The sequence below is a fragment of the Phyllostomus discolor genome, chromosome 3, assembly GCF_004126475.2.
Source record: "Phyllostomus discolor isolate MPI-MPIP mPhyDis1 chromosome 3, mPhyDis1.pri.v3, whole genome shotgun sequence".
In the NCBI taxonomy this organism is placed as follows: Eukaryota; Metazoa; Chordata; class Mammalia; order Chiroptera; family Phyllostomidae; genus Phyllostomus; species Phyllostomus discolor.
The window spans coordinates 12,926,860-12,943,339 of record NC_040905.2 but is presented as its reverse complement, the minus strand read 5'-3'; the positions used below and the strand labels follow the sequence as shown (position 1 = coordinate 12,943,339).

Here is a 16,480-nt window from a genome sequence, read left to right as displayed (position 1 = left end):
TGTGTGTCTGCGTCTGAAACTCAGGGGAGCTGGGCCCCGTCCGTGGTGTCCAGACCTGGCTGGGCATCAAAGCTGTCTGGACGCTTTAACAAATGGAACTCTCTAACCCCCCGTCCTGGAACATCTCAGGGGATGAGGACTAGAACTCTGTATTTTAAAAGTTGTCAGGTGATTCTGTGGAGCAGTAGGTCTGAAAATCTCTAAACCAAATTAGGCCTCCAATCCCCAACTGACTCTAAAGCCACGAGTGAACAGTTCCTCTTCCCGCCCATGGCCGCCGCCGAGCGAGCAGACCTGTCTGTGGACCCGGGCGCGGAGTGCCTCTCTGTGGCCTGGAGAAAGCAGACTCCCACGGTCAAGACGAGCAAGGCTCCAGAATGAATGGGGCTGTCTACGTTCCGGGCCAAGAGGACCACAGGAGAGTGTGGTTTCCTTTTCTTTATTTTCCCAAGTAGGCTTCTTAAGTTGGAAGAACTCACATATTTTCCAGAAGAGTCTGACGGACTGTTCTCAACAATGCAAGGGTTTATTATTATTTTCATCTGCTAACATTTCTGTTTGGACTCCAAAGCCATCTAAAATATTGAAGAAACTCAGTGTCTTGTGCCTTATTTAACAAAACACTTTAACTAAAAAGATAAAAATAAGACCTGTAAGAATTTCCTGATGCTCAGATGGCATTAAGGGGAAAACAACAAAGGCAAGGAGAGAACTACCTCGCAATTGCACGTTCAGAATTTTTTTCATTTTTACTTCAAAATTCAAACTAATAACATAATGGAAAAAAAACAATGTATGAACCACAAAGCTAATTTATTCATTGGTATAGCAAAGCACATAACATACCTTAGCAACCATAGAACGTTAAGGCTTTTAAGACTACGAGAAGTTCAATAAATGCAATCAATTAATTCTAATCTTTTTTATTTCTTCCTTTAAGTCACTAATGATGCAGGATAAGATTAACTTTAGACAAAGGGGAGTCTTTCATTGGTGGCTTCCCTCCAACGAGTAGTGCCCCATCAGCTTTTGAGTCAGTGATTTAACCACCCATCAATCCACTGTTCCTTAATCCAGCCTGGAGTTCTTTATCTCATTCACAAGTATGCCATGAAAAATGGCCATACGTCTTTCTGAAATCATAATCTTCAATAACTACTTGTTTCACAAGAATTTATTGAGCACTTACTATGAGTTAGGCACACGAAAAATGACTAAGACAGTTACTGCCTATTTTGGACATTCTAGAAGAGAAGACACGTATCCAAATAATTTTGACAGTGCAATTCGTGTGGTTCAGAGTAAAATGTGTCAAGGTGTCAGAGATTGCTTCCATGGCAAAAGAGATATTTGTTGTTAAGTCTTGAAAAATAAGTAGCATTTGCCCTTCAGTCAAAGGAAGGAGAGCTTCCAAGCAGAGAAAGCATGGAGTAAAGAGTACTTGATGGTATTTGATTCAGGGGATTCGAAGTAGCTCAGTGTGGTTGGGAGAGGGGTGCTTTTGAAGGAGTGGGAGACACACCTGTGGAAGGGGGGAATGGGATGGCTGAGAACAGCTGGGCAGACTTTCCAGCAGGGTCCTGCGTTACACTTCATGTTGTCTTTTCGATCTGGCCTCAGGGGGTGAAAATCAGTTTAAAGCCTCTGAAACATATTAGGGAATCCTCAGAAGCTTTTTCTTCTCGGTCATAGAAAGCTACTTTATCACTTGACATTCTTAGTATTCTCGTCGACCACCACAGTCCAGAAAATCAGTTTTACTAATCCTTCTACACCAGTGTCCACTCCTCATATCCTACTTCTTCCCAATTCTTACCTGTCTCCACCACTCCTCTGCATGAGTGCGTTATTTTCTACAGAGAATTTAAAAGTCAATTAAGATATGTATTAGGTTTCTTATTGACTGTATAACATTCTGAAAAGAATCCATTCCAAGTAGATAGCTCTTGGGAGATTGTATCAATGTCAAGTTTTAGACATACGTTTAGAAATAGTTATGCTTTCATATTTAATTGGAGTTTAGTCTTTGATAGAAAAGAAACCGAGTAAAAAATATGCTTTAATTCAGTTGATTACATCTCTTAAACGTGTGGCTGTTCAAACTTCAAGTCCCTCTTATAGGTACCACCAGCCTTTGTAGTTTACATTAATGACAGACAGCATTTTAGAAAGAAGTAAATGGCCTTGGAAATGCTAGGGTTTTATAGAACCAAACCTACTGCAACACCAGTTGTGTACTCCAAGTGTCAACACACACACACACACACACACACACACAGCGTGTGGGCCCGAATGAACCCATCCACTCTGTTGCCAGACTCAAGAGCCAGCAAGCCCAACCAATCAGGAAAGCACATTCGGCAACTCTGCCTCATACGTACTCCATTAGAAGTGGCCGAGGCTTTTCTGTTCTGGATTAAAAAACACGTAGAGAATTGAGGCTGACCACCTACCTCACCTAGCATGCATCGGGCAACTTCTGTGTTCCGAAAGTCTCCAGATCTGCTTGTGCAACCACCTTTTACAACAAAGGTCAGAAAAACAGAGCAAGCCTATCCGGTTCTGGCCTTGGTGTATCTGGCCAGCTGCCTTCTTTGTTATCATCTGTTTGTGAATGCTTTTCAATAACCCTCTTTGATAAGGTAGCTAAAAGGTTTTAGCCAAAGACATCTATAAAATTCAAATGTACCATTTTTAATAATGTTTTCATTGTTTAAAATTACTCTAGATGAAGAAGTCACAGATTTCCTGATTTGAAATAAGCAAACATCTTGTTTGTTTCCTAGCACTGTCTGTCTCATAACAGCTCCCTCCTGCCAATAGAAAATGATCACATCAGAACCAAATCCATCTATCCTCAAGTAACAGACATTGGCAGACGCACTACATTCTGAGACTATTTGTCAGACTTTGGCTGGTAGAGTTTAAATTCTAGTTTACACTGGCTGCTGTGGAGATAAAAAACTCTACAATCATTATGATAGGCTCTGAAGCCTAGCAAAGGAAAGAAAGAAGAAAGAAAGAGAAAGAAAGAAAGAAAGAAAGAAAGAAAGAAAGAAAGAAAGAAAGAAAGGAAGGAAGGAAGGAAGGAAGGAAGGAAGGAAGGAAGGAAGGAAGGAAGGAAGGAAGGAAGGAAGGAAGGAGGGAGGGAGGGAGGGAGGGAGGGAGGGAGGGAGGGAGGGAGGGGGGAGGGAGGGGGAGGGAGGGGAAAGGAAAAATAGTTCAAATTTCAAAGGAAAAAAAGAAACACATGCATAGGATATATGTATATATATCTTCTCTGCTTACTCAAATTACCTTAATTCAGTTTCACTATCTCACAATGAGGTCACAGTGTAATATAGATTCCAGGGTCCACTAGAACTATAAAGCTTGACTATTTTTTATAAGACTTTGAAAAACTATTTGTGGAACTTATTCCAATAAATATGGCATGTTTAGAAGCAGGAAAAAATACAAATTTAAACATCATAGCTCACATTCCCCTAAATTTATATAATTTCAAATTATTTTACTAGTGTACTTTTCCATTAGTCTTAATATTATAATAGTTCACATTTGGACAAATTAAGAGTACACATCTAGACTGCTCACTGATTATGTATGAATTGGTTTAACGTTTGCGGTACACCACACTACATAGGGAAATCAGTCTCCTCCATCCATCAAACGTATTTTAATCTCTTCCTCTTTGTATTAGATCCCCAGTAGTTCAGCTGCCCTTCTGTGTTACCACTTGGTTAAAAAAGGAAAAAAATGGATATTCCAAAGCAACAGAATTTCAAAGGTATTACATGAAAGGCTACTCTAGTTTATAATGAGACTGCTCAGCAGCAAGAGGTCCTGGGATGACTCCCCTCTCCTTACTGGTGTCTGATTGTGGTCTAGGTCACAATCTGTTTCCGGGGTATCTTACCAGCCATTTGGGTGATGGTTAGATCAGGACTCTCAGCCCACTCCATAAGAACATCCTCGCCCTAACCCCATACCCAGAGTGTTAGTCTTTCACCATTTCTAGCATTTCCGTTACATACAGTGTTGTCATCTCCTTTGAGCAGTTCAGGTCTGTGCTGTAAGGCCCTGCCATGTAAATGTGGATCATTTTGCTCTCATCCTAAAGCTGTCTTTTTTCTGTTGATTGCTGGCCCCCTGTGAGGAAGGTTATTTCCATATCACCCTCCAGCGTCCTTCCCTGGCAACCAGTCATCCTGACGTGAACCTATGGTCTCCTCTTTCCGTGAAATTGATTCTAAATTCTAGATGCAGCAATCAGACCCCACGTTTGTTTTTTTCCAAACCAATTTTCTTTTGCATATTCCTATTGTTTTGTCTGACTAAGCAGTCCCTAAGTAGTTAGTTGATGCCCATGGCTGATCAGTTATACCCTTAGATATTTCACAAATTCTTATGTGTTTTTCTAGGCAGTTTCTTAAATGGCCATGTAGTCTGGACTATACTGTTCTTCTTGTTCTTTGTCTACTTTTTCCTCCCCCACATGACAGCTTCTCTGGATACCCCCAAAAGGACAAGTATTCTTCTATGCAACTTGACTTACTCCCTGTTATGGATTGAATGTTTGTGTCCTCAAAAATTCATACAGTGAAGCCCTAACCCCAAATGTGAAGCCATTTGGAAGTGGGGTATTTTGAGAGAAAATTAGGTTTAGATCAGGTCGTGAGGATGGGGTCTCCATGGTGGGATTAGTGTCCTTATAAAAAGAGGAAGATACCTGACCTCATTCTATTTCTCAGTGCATGCAGGGGTTACGTCACCACGCAGCAAGATGGCAGCAGCCCTGAGACGATGCCTTAGAATGGAACTCCTTGTTTGCACCTTGACCTTCTTCTTCCTCAACCCCAGAACTGTAAGAAATAAATTTCTTTTTTTTTTCAGGCGCCACTAAATGACAAAACGTTGCCCAAAAGATGAGATGGTTCTGGCATAAATTTCCGTTTCAGCCACTGAGTGCAAGGCATTGTTACGGCACCCTTAGCAGACTAAGATACTCTCATCATCCCCTCCAACAAGAACGCCCTGACTGGCGGCTTCCTCCTCTTCATCACCACTGATAATCTGGAGGGCTGGCCCTCTTTGCTCAGGGGTCTGTGTGCAGTAGTAGAGCGAAGGGGAGAAGACTGTCTAACATCACCTCTTTGCTTCTGACTGGATGTTCTGTTGGAAGAGCTTCCTTGGCTTTAATGTAGGAATCCTCCCACAGGAAGGTATGTGGCACTTCCTCACCCTGTTGTTCTGATTGACACCAGTCCAAGTCTTCAGAGGCCAGTTTCAGACTCGTGTCCTCCGAGGAGTATCCCCTGATAGTTCCCTGCATTTTCTAAACTTTTCGGGCACTACTGTCTGCACCAAATGATTCAGAAATTTAACAGGCTCATATCTTCTCTTCTCCTCACGGAATTTCCCCACAGTCCTCTGCTCCTGTCTGTCCTTTTGCACTAAAGCATTACTTTCGGTCAGGTGCTAATCTACCACGACTCTAGGTACGTTCTTCTGTAAGTATGTATGCCGTGCATGCGTACATACATTCCTGCAATCTTCTGCTTCTGGCCACTTCAATCTACCAAAGATATTTTAGCGTCTAAGCATTTCTTTACTTTCCTCAGTACCTTAGTGACCTCAGCAAGCTGAGGGACTTTTATACCATCCCTTCAGCTAGGCCGTTGACTTTTGTTTCTACATAGTCTTTCTCCGAGAGGAATTAGTAGGATCAGTCCAAGCTTCCCAAGAGCCTTTAGTATGGTGTCTGATTATCTAAGTTATCTCTCTCTCTCTCTCTTTTTATTTTTGAAAGAATGAGAATGTGGGAACACAAAATAGCAAGGTTTCTCTGGAGTGAGAAAACAAAGAAAGGAAGGATCCTGAGCCAAACGCCTCTTGCACCATTGTCCGTGTACCCTCCCCAGAGCTGGCTCTGTGGCTACACCAGTGGTCACTATTCCCAGGCCTATTATTCTGAAAATCTGTTTTCCCTCCACATGTGGCTTTAAGTGTACGTGGTCTTCGGGAGTAGCAATCATTTTCTTAACTGGTTTTGGAAAGATGGGATGGCAAGTCATTCCTTGTTTTTATCATCAACATGTATTTTGCTTTGTAAGATGCTTTTACTAGGCTCCAACCGGTAATATGAGCATGAGGAAGAAGCACTTTTCCTCCTGAATGTTAAGTCCCACATATACCAAATCACACAATAGAATGCAGACAGAAAGTCCAGCATGCATCTGTGAAATCTTCGTTTGTTAAACAAATACTTCCCATGCATGTGAAGAAAGGGCCATGCTGATCAGGGAGAGTACAGTCTCACATAAACCAGTAGATGCCCATGACCAGGTTTGGGAGTCTCAATATCAATGCATGTGTGCTGACTACTCAGCCATTCAGTTTCTACTTTATCACGTATATCCTTAACAGTGCATGAGTTACCATGAGTCATAAAATGTATAAGATATGGTCCTCACCCTTAGAAACATTATAAAGAAGCTTTATAATCTCACAGAGGGGCAAGTTTTACGCAAGTTGCACTATAATGAAGTAATGTCTGCCAAAGTCATTATCAAGGGTGAAAATGCAGGGCAGAACCAAAGGTGCATCGAGATGTTCTGTATTGCCTTCCCAGCTCTGAGCTCCACACTGCCGAGGAGGAGAGCAGAGTGAGTCTGAGGGGGGCTTGGGTTTGGCTTGGGAATTCGCGGAGTCGGGGATTGTGTTTCCTGGTGCTGCCTGCCTTTAGTCCACCTGAGACCGCGTTCCCAGTGCTTTATCACTTTATCATGGGGACAGGGCATGGAAAACACATCAAGTATCTGAAGAAAGCTACACAGGGGTTCCACATAAGCTGATGATTTGCTGTTCAGAGTTTGCATTTTTATGACACTTTACAAACTCAGCTTTGGTATTGGTTCTCTTAACAACTCTTCAAGATAGACAATATAGGTATTATCCAATTTTAAAGATTAAGTATATAGGCCCTGGCTGGCATAGCTCAGTGGATTGAGCCCGGGCTGCGGACCAAAGCATCGCAGGTTCAATTCCCAGTCAGGGCACATGCCTAGGTTGCAGGGCACATGCCTAGGTTGCAGGCCACGGCCCCAGCAATCACACATTGATGTTTCTCTCTCTCTTTCTCCTTCCCTCTCTAAAAATAAATAAATAAAATCTTTTTAAAAAAGAGTATAAAAGGCAGGCATTCATTTAAAACAAATAGAATATAAAGGGACAGAGCAATTATCTGACTTGCCCAAGAATCGGAACACACATGTTAAGATCCTGACAGGGGACAATTGGCCTATCTAAACAATCCGATGGAAAAGAATTGACTGAAGGGCTGGGATAAGAGGCCAACAAGGGGGTCTTTGCTGGGAGAGCTGCTCTCGAGTTTCAGCTACCAGGTGGCCCCGAGGTACCCCGAACCTGCTTCCAAACACTCTGCAAGTGGTACGCCAAAATGTCGTACCCATCCCCCAAAACTAAGTCCTCCAACCCCAGTAACCCCTGAGTCTTCCTTGACGTGGACATTGGAGGTGAGCAAGTCAGCCGAATTGTCTTAGAATTGTTGGCCAATATTGTACCCAAAACTACAGAAAAAATTCATGCATTGTGTACAGGAGAAAAAGGCATTGGACCAACCACTCGGAAATTTCTCCAGTTCAAAGGATGCCCGTTCCATTGAATTATTAAGGAACTTATGATTCAGAGTGGAGACTTCCCAAATCAGAAAGTGACAGGTGGAGAAAGTATTTACAATGAAAAGTTTGAAGATGAGAATTTCTACTCTAGCGTGACCAGGAGGGTTGATTGAGCATGACACATGCAGGCAGCAATACAAATGGTTCCCAGTTCTTTATCACCACAGTTCCGACTCCTCATTCGGATGGGAAACATGTGGTATTTGGCCAAGTAATTAAAGGAATGGGTGTGGCAAGAATTCTGGAAAATGTCAGAGTGACCCATGAAAGGCCTGCCAAATTGTGTGTTCTTGCAGAATGTGGAGAATTGAAGGAAGGGGATGGTTGGGGAGCATTCCCCGAAGATGGTTTTGGTGACAGGCGTCCAGATTTCCCCGAAGATGCAGATGTAGATTTAAAAGATGTAAAATGTTACTAGTAACGGAAGACTTAAAAAACATTGGAAATGCATTTTTCAAATCCCAGAACTGGGAGATGGCCATTAGAAAATCTGCAAAGGTTTTAAGATCCATGGAAGGTTCAAAGGCCGTGACTGAGGAAGTAGATATATCGAAGCTTCAACCTGTAGCTTTAAGCTGCATGCTGAAAATCAGTCCTTGTAAACTGAAGATGTCAAATTGGTAGGAAGCAATTGACAGTTGTTTGGAGGCTCTTGAAATAGACCCATCAAATACCAACGCACTGCACCATAGAGCTCCAGGATGGCAAGGACTGAAAGAATAGGACCAAGCATTGGCTGGTCTTAAAAGAAAGCTTAGGAGATAGCACTGGAAGATCAAGCTATCCAGGCAGAATGGCTGAAAGTCAAACAAAGGATAAAGGCATGGAAAGAAAAAGAGAAGGCAGCGTATGCAACAATGTTTGCTTAATAAGGAATTCAGTTATACTTAAATATTATGCATTGATGAAAATGGGAGTAAGAAAATTGAAGGGTCTTTGTTTAATATATATGTTGCTTAAAGTGTTTGCTTTGAGAGTTCAGTTCCCATTGTTTAGAGTTTAGAAATACCAATATCTGTTCACTCTTCATGAAAGTGTTACAAACTACACACATACACACACGAGGCCAACAAGGGACCGTGAAGCACCCAGGGGCTGATGGGCAGGAAGCCCACAACTACCCCTAGGCCCAAGGAAAAGAGAACAGTGCTCCCGGAGCCTGGGGAGAGCGGCCACTACTCTGAAGGTGGCCAGACGCTGCCGGAACTATGACACAGTGCGGTGAAGCCAGCGAAGAAAGACCCTGATCCTTCTCTCTTCTCACCCCCAGCTCACACACCAGCACCTCCCACTGGCCAAAATAAACTGGGAGCGAGATCTTCAAAGATCCCCGACGGTGCAACCAAAAGAGGTCAGCTTCTCAGGCACAGACAGGGCAGGAGGGACCGAGCGGATCTGAGGAGGTGGACAGGAACCACGTACTAAGGAAAAAGTACCCAATTTTGTGTCTACAAATTCAGTGCTCTTTTCCCCATAGGTACTAATCATGTATACCCCCCCGATGAATAAAGAACAGTCAACTAATTATTGAGAAAGCCAGGAAATAGCCTTGAGCCTTACGGAGATACATTTCCTGATGGCTTGTGGCTGTTCTGAACGCTTTCTCCTTGGACAGGAGCCCTGCTTTGTGTCCTGTCTCATTGAGCCTGTAAGTACATCTTCGTCGCTTCAAAAAAGATGCAGCCCTTAGAGATCGTACTGTTGAGTTTCAGTGTCACGCTAGGCTCCGTAAGTCCTATCGGAGCAATGACAAAACAGGAAAGGAGAAAGACGATGGGAGGCTGCCTGGGTGCTGGGTAGGACAGACGTGCCTGCAACAAGTGTGCACCTGTGCAGGGCACGCAGTCTCACATTCGGGACAAGTTTCCTCTGGGAGGGAGCCAAAGCGACATGAGACAGAACAAGGTCCATTTCTTAGAGCACTCAAGGGAAATGATCTTTTCTCAAGACTTCAGAAATCGATCTGGAACCCAGCACTGAGTCCTGCTGTGTCCACTGCACAATGGCACTCGCTCAGCTGGTCTTTCGCTGAAGTACCGGCTCATCCTTCCCACTCTGGCCTGAGAATCCCTGAAATTAAGCACCATCCTTTTTGAGTATCAGTACAGCGCTCCCTAGAAAGAAGTTAAAAAAAAAACCTTGAGTCTATAACCTTAGTAGGAATCCAGTTTACCCACTGTTCTCCTTCGATTACAGAACTTTAAACTACAAAAGGAAAGTACAATACATGAAATGCTTTTAACAATTAAAAAGCAAGTAGTAAAAATACCTTAAACCTTTGGAAAGAAAGTGGAGAAAGACACTCTAGGATTGAGGAAGAGGATGCAGAAGAAGGCAGTAGGGGGCAGGGTGTCACTGTGAAGACAAACATTCTTGTTTGTTTCCTGAGGGGGCCCTAACGGGGGCCTTTGTGCCGTGGTCCATTGCCCATGACCCTGGGAGCCCCGGTCTGAGTGATCTGGTCCAGCTAGCTCACATGTGCACCCTGCTGACAGCTAAGCAAACTGTCACCAAGGCTTTGACCTTCCCCACAGAGTACTCTGGCTCTTATTTCTTGAAGGAGTCAAACCAGTTTCTTTAAGAAAGATTTCCTCCATGATTAAGCTAACTGTGCTTCCTTCCACCGCTTAAACCAAGGCCCTGGCTTATCCACAGCCATTTCCTAGTGTTTGTTTCCTTTTCCCCCAGAACAATGAGGATGACAGCCCGAGCTCTGGCTAAAGGGCCCCAACACCTGAAATACTCTTTGCCAATTACGCTAGTTGGCAGGCCACACAGGACTACAAATGCAATCTTTCATTAAAAAGAGGATTTAAAGAATAAAGAGTATCGGACGTGGCCAGTGAAAACAATGAAGTGACTAAATAATTAAAACCATTCAAATTTATAATGATTCAGACACAATAATACAGTTGGCCTTCTGTGACCTGTTTGCCAGTTAGGGCAGACCCACGGCTCCTGGAATAGAAGAGGCATTTGGTCAATATCTTTATGGCTAATTCGGTTTCTGTTCTGTTTGCCAGTAATTTGTTTTTAAAGAGACCGGAGTATCCAGCAGGGTACCTGGCCGTAGGCGGCAGGTGGATGGATCTCTGAGACAGAGGGCTTGTCCTCCGACTTTTTTTCTGCTTGAGTCGGATTGTCACTGATACGCCAGATGAAACACTGCGGATTATCAACCGGGACATCTTTCTGACCGAACCGCTGCATCAGGTATTTGAACCCCAGGAAGATCTTTGTGAAATAACTACTACTATATTTTTCGATTAAAGATTAGCTAATTTGGGGTAGCCCGATTCATTCTGTCATGAGGATCTCCGGTTACCCAACTCCCCACTCTGTCAGTGCTTCTCCATCTAGAAGGACTTGACCATCTCCAGACCCTAAAGATCACGGTAAGGACTCTCTTAAACAGTGTATTTCTACTTTAAAGATAATTCAGTCAAACCACTGAAAATCTCGTGCCTACTCATGAGTGAGTACCTAAAATGCTTTCATTCGACAGGCATTCAATAAAATGTTTATTTATATTTTTTAATGCTTTGTTTTTTAGATTTCACTGTGAAATAACTCCTAGATGCCAGGCATTGTGTGAGGTACGGTCTCACATATTATCTCCTAAATTCATCACAACAGTCCTGAGTAGGCGGGCAGCACCTTCAAGAGAGCTTGCGCTATACACGGCGGCTGTATTATTGTGCTGCAGGCCCGTCCCACACAAATACAGCTAAATCCAACGAGGTGTTTAAAATATCCAACCACGAGCATCATTGAAAACTGTCTTTGCAAGTTTCTTAACCAAACAGTCTCGGTGTCTCCTTTGTACCATTTTTTTAAAAAACTCTTTTTCCGAAAGCCTGTGGTATCAATAGGGAGCAAGCAAGTCCATTCCAGAGCCCACTCACTCCTGGGGAAAATCTTGAAAGTGCTGCATCCTCTCGGTCATAAGGAAGACTAAAAAGCATCATTAGATAGTTTGACCCCAATTCATCACCTGAAATGAAAGCAAGTTTAAACCCACAGCCGTCTGACGCTGAAATGTTTATGCCACTTTTATGTCTAAAGACCCTTTCTGCTTTGGTGTGTCCGTGGCCCCCTGCAACCTCAGAAAGCAGGAGATGGACCTGCGTTTTGCCACTTTTAACAAAGCAAGTGCAGAGGCTATCAATGAGCAGGGCTAGGACATTTGAAGGTTCATGGGACAGGGATTCTCAAGTGCATTTTACAAACAAAGAAAAGTGAAGGGCAAAAATGGAATTACAGGGATAGGTAATGCGAATGTATTCAAGGCCATAGATGAAATAAACTGGCGGAGGCTGAAATGCAGTTTAGCGATACCACTGCCAGCACTGTCCTCAAGGTTTTATAGTCTTCCACCTTCATTCTACAGGGGTCAGATCAGACAGCACAGCCTCTCTGTGTAAGTCGGCATCGCCGCCGAGCCACTGGATTACTCACCCGCTTATCATCTGATATCTGGACCATTGTATTACCTGGATCTCAGTTAGTTTTCACTGAAATTAGAGGAAGTGCTATTTGGGTTTTCAGAAATTTGAGAAAAACACATCTAGGTTAAGCTCTCTTACTTAAAAGAATATTGCCTAACTTTCCTTTCTTTTATTCTTTCCTTTTTTCCCCCGCACTATTTCCCTCCCCCAAAAGACCCTGTAGGTAATGAAGGCCTGTGTCTGCTGGTCAGACCCACACTTTGTATTCTTGCAGATCTGGCATGTCTTCACAAATCCCTTTAAATGAAGTGTGATGTTTAAACATGTTGATTCAGACTCGAGGCAGAATGCACTCCATTCACTCACAGAAGAACAGTTTAAATTTTAGCTGAGGAGACTCACGCATGCGAGGGCCTACAGATTCTGGCAATGCCGGGCATATTCATCAGTGTCTCTTTAAATCTTCCTTAATGTATAAATGACACGTAAACGTCCCCTTTTCGCTGCAGCTGGCAGAGGACCTGAGCCCATAACAAGTTGCTTCCCCAGTAAATGTCATTTTCCCTTAACCACAGGGCTGCAATTCAACAACTGCAGATTTTTAAAAAGTATTAAGAAAAAATAATAACTCTGGGCATGAAGCCTAGGATTTCCCATCTATGAAAAGAAGGGGGGTTGTGACAGAGTGGGGGACTGCCGAGCGGCCAGGGGCCCGGGGTGACTGCTTTCAGAATGGCTCCGGGACCCACTCCACCAGACGGAGGGTCCTCTGCCCTCCAGCCACGGCGACCTGCAGGCAGGGGGCGGGAGCTCAGCACAGGGCAATGGTTAAATATACACATGTTAGAGTGAGAAACCAAGGTTCAAATCCAAGTTCAAATACTTACTGACTTTGTACTTTTAGGCAAGTTAGTCTACTTCTTCGTACCTTAGTCCCTATTGTGAAATGCAGGTAATCTTATACACAGGTATAGTAGTTTTCTATTGCTGCATATCATACCCCGACAAACTTAACAGTTTCTATGGCTATAGATTTAGTGGCTTAAAATAACACCAGTATGTTACCTCATGGCTTCTGTGAGTCAGAAATCCTGTATGTGCTATGCCCAGGGTCTCGCAAGGCTGAAGTCAAGGTGTCCAGGTGGGTGCATGACTCATCTGGGGTCCTGGCTAGGGAAAGATGTGCTTCTCAGTGTTGGGGGTCATTTCCATGTGGTGTGTGACTGAGGTTCCCACGTTGTGGCTGACTATAAATCAAGGGGCCATTCTCAGCCTCTCAAGGCTGCCTGCCGTCCCCTGCCACCCCACACTCCCAACCACACAGCAGTTCTCTGTACCAAGGCCAGCAGAGAATTCTTGACCCTTTGAATTTCCTCTTTCAGGCCCAGTCCTTTTAGAGGCTCGCCTGATTAGGTCAGGCCCACCTAAGATAATCTCTCTTTCTTTTTTTTTTTTTAAAGATTTCACTTATTTATTTTTAGAGAGGGAAGGGAGGGAGATGAGAGAGAGAGAGAGAAAAATCAATATGTGGTTGCTGGGGGTCATGGCCTGCACCCCAGGCACGTACCCTGGCTAGGAATCGAACCTGTGACACTTTGGTTCGCAGCCCGCACTCAATGATAATCTCTCTTTCGATGAGCCCAAAGCCAAAGGCTTAGGGACCGTAACAACATCTGTGAAATTGTCTCACCCGGTCAAGTAAAGTAATCGCAGAGGGATAGCCTTCGTATGTGTAAGTCCTATTCATACTCAAGTACGTATGTTTTGGGGGGCGGAGATCACACAGGATATCTACACAGGAGGGCAGGAATCTTGGGGGAGATTTTAGGATTCTAAGACAATAAGCATCCAGGATCCCTCGGGAGGATTAACTGAGTTACATTTAACTGAGTCAAACATTTTGTGCCTCCCCACAGGTAGGTACTATGTAAATTTTTAGCATCATTATTTCCGCCAGGCTGGATTTCTTAGCAGAAGACACTGGGTCTGAATGACCTGGCTACTCACAGTGTTCCTGTGCTAGAAGCTGGGACTCAAGCCTGGCCTCTCCTGGTCTTTTCAAGTTTTTCCTCTTCATGCCCGGTGGCCTCTGGCCCAGGATGACCTTCCTGAACATGTGTCTCCCTGAAGCTCTTTGTTCTGCTTCTAAAGCAGCTGTATCAGAACAAATGTGCTCCTGAATCTGTTCAGGAGCACATTTGGCATGCCGAAGGCTGAAATATGCTTATAGTGATGTGCTAGATCTCTTCTGCACGGATCTCAGCAAGATGTCTTTAAATCCTGATCATCACTAATCCCTTCTCGCCCAGCTGCTCCCTTCCTCACAGAGTTAGGACATGCCGGAAGACTGACAGTAATGCCAGCCCCTGGAACGTCTGAGACCATGGGGGTGAATTTCCCAGGTGTTGATTCCCGATGTTGGTGGTGTAAATCACTCATGAGGGGAAGAGGATGGGGGGCAGTGGATGGAATTTTAGCAGCCTCATGTCTATATGACAAGAGATTTTTAAATCATGTGCCACTGAGTATCCTTTACCGTGTGTTAGTAGTTTGTCTGTGCTGCCATAATGGAGCACCCCAGACTGGGTGGCTTAAACAACAGGCATGCATTTCCTCAAAGTTCTGGGGACCATAAGTGTCTCCAAGATCAAGGTGTCTGCAGGGCTGATTTCTGCTGAGGCTTCTCTCCTCGGCTTGGAGACAGCTATTCTTCCCTCCGTCTCACATGGTCTTCCCTCTGTATATGTCTATGTCCCAATGCCTTCTTCTGTAAGAACGCCAGTCATATTGAATTCAGGCCCATCTATATGACCTTATTTCACATTAATCACCCCTTTAAAGATCCTGTCTCCAAGTATGATCACTTTTGAGTGCTGAGACTTAGTACTTCAATGTATGCATTTGTGTGGGGGGTGCACAACGCGGTCCCTAACTCCTTGTATTTATGAAATGCCTCACCTCCCTACTGACCATTAAGTGGAGCGATGTGAGTGTTCCAGCATATTAAGCACTGACAGATGCTCAGTCTCTCCACCCTTGGTCAGACTGATATGCTTTCCACGTACTCCAATTACTGAAGCCATTGAGCTGCCAACATATTGGTGTGTGTTGCCTGGGGCAGAGAAAGGTGGCGTCTCTGCTGAGATAGCTTCATGTTATAGTTTAGGTGATTGGAAACAAAATGCAGATTCCAGGCACTAATCACTTTATTGTTCGCTGACGCGTCCTTATAGCCTGGAACAGTGCCTGCACTTAGTAGATATTTAATAAGTATTTGTTGAATGAATAAGGAAGCATTATTGAAAGAAGGCAGGGAAGTAACCAAAAATGAAGTAAATTATATAGGAAGCCGGGGGGTAGTGGGAATATCAGAGGGATGCTTTGTAAAACATACGATTGTATAACCACTATGCTGTACTCTTGAAACTAATGCAAAATAATACTGAGTGTAAACTATAATTGAAAAAAACTTTAACTGAAAGAATAAATAAAAGAGAAGTGATGTCAAAGTCACACTATCCCTTTTCACAGGGGCTCCCCACTCTAGAACATGCTAAACATCAGAACCGTGTTGTATTTAGTGCTATCGCTGTTTTCTTTTTTCTTTTTAAAGATTTTATTTATTTATTTCTTAGAGAGGGAAGGGAGGGAGAAAGAGAGAGAGAGAAACATCAATGTCCGGTTGCTGGGGGTCATGGCCTGCAACCCAGGTATGTACCCTGACTGGGAATCGAACTGTGACACTTTGGTTTGCAGCCCGTGCTCAATCCACTGAGCTACGCCAGCCAGGGTGCTGTTTTCTACCTAAAGTCTGCATGCCTCTTTAAAACGGTGTCACTATTTGATTTCAGCACATGGTTGATATATAGCAGGAGCTTATTAAACACTTGTGAAACGAGTTACAAGTCCACTAATGTAGGGATGTTTTCCAATCCCTTGAACAAATGAACAAAAACTATCGCTGGAATCTAAACCCTCCTCACGGTTTTCACCTCTCTGCGAACACAAAAGGCAACGTGACAATATCGTACACAAATATGTGATGCTTTGCGTCTTCTCCTTCCCTCTGCCCCTGTCTTCCGGAGAATAAAGAGTCGTCGTTCTTTAACAGCCCTGAACAATCCTTCTTTACTTGTAACTTACCTAACCATTACTTTATTAAATCATGGGACTACCATGTCCAATCTTATAACATCACAGGAATGTTCTCTGCAGCATTTCTCAGAAAAGACTAAATGTGTTTCTGCTTGAGCCACCCCAGTGGTGGGCAAGTTACTGCCCTGAAAACCGTCCCGCTGCGCTCCGTCACTGAACCAGGGCAAACGTGAGAAA

The 16,480-nt window shown here is 43.7% G+C and overlaps 1 pseudogene; it reads left to right on the top strand.

Moving 5' to 3' along the window:
* The first annotated feature begins 7,371 nt into the window (after positions 1-7,371).
* On the top strand, positions 7,372-8,601 carry LOC114513202 (annotated as a pseudogene).
* The last annotated feature ends 7,879 nt before the right edge of the window (positions 8,602-16,480 follow it).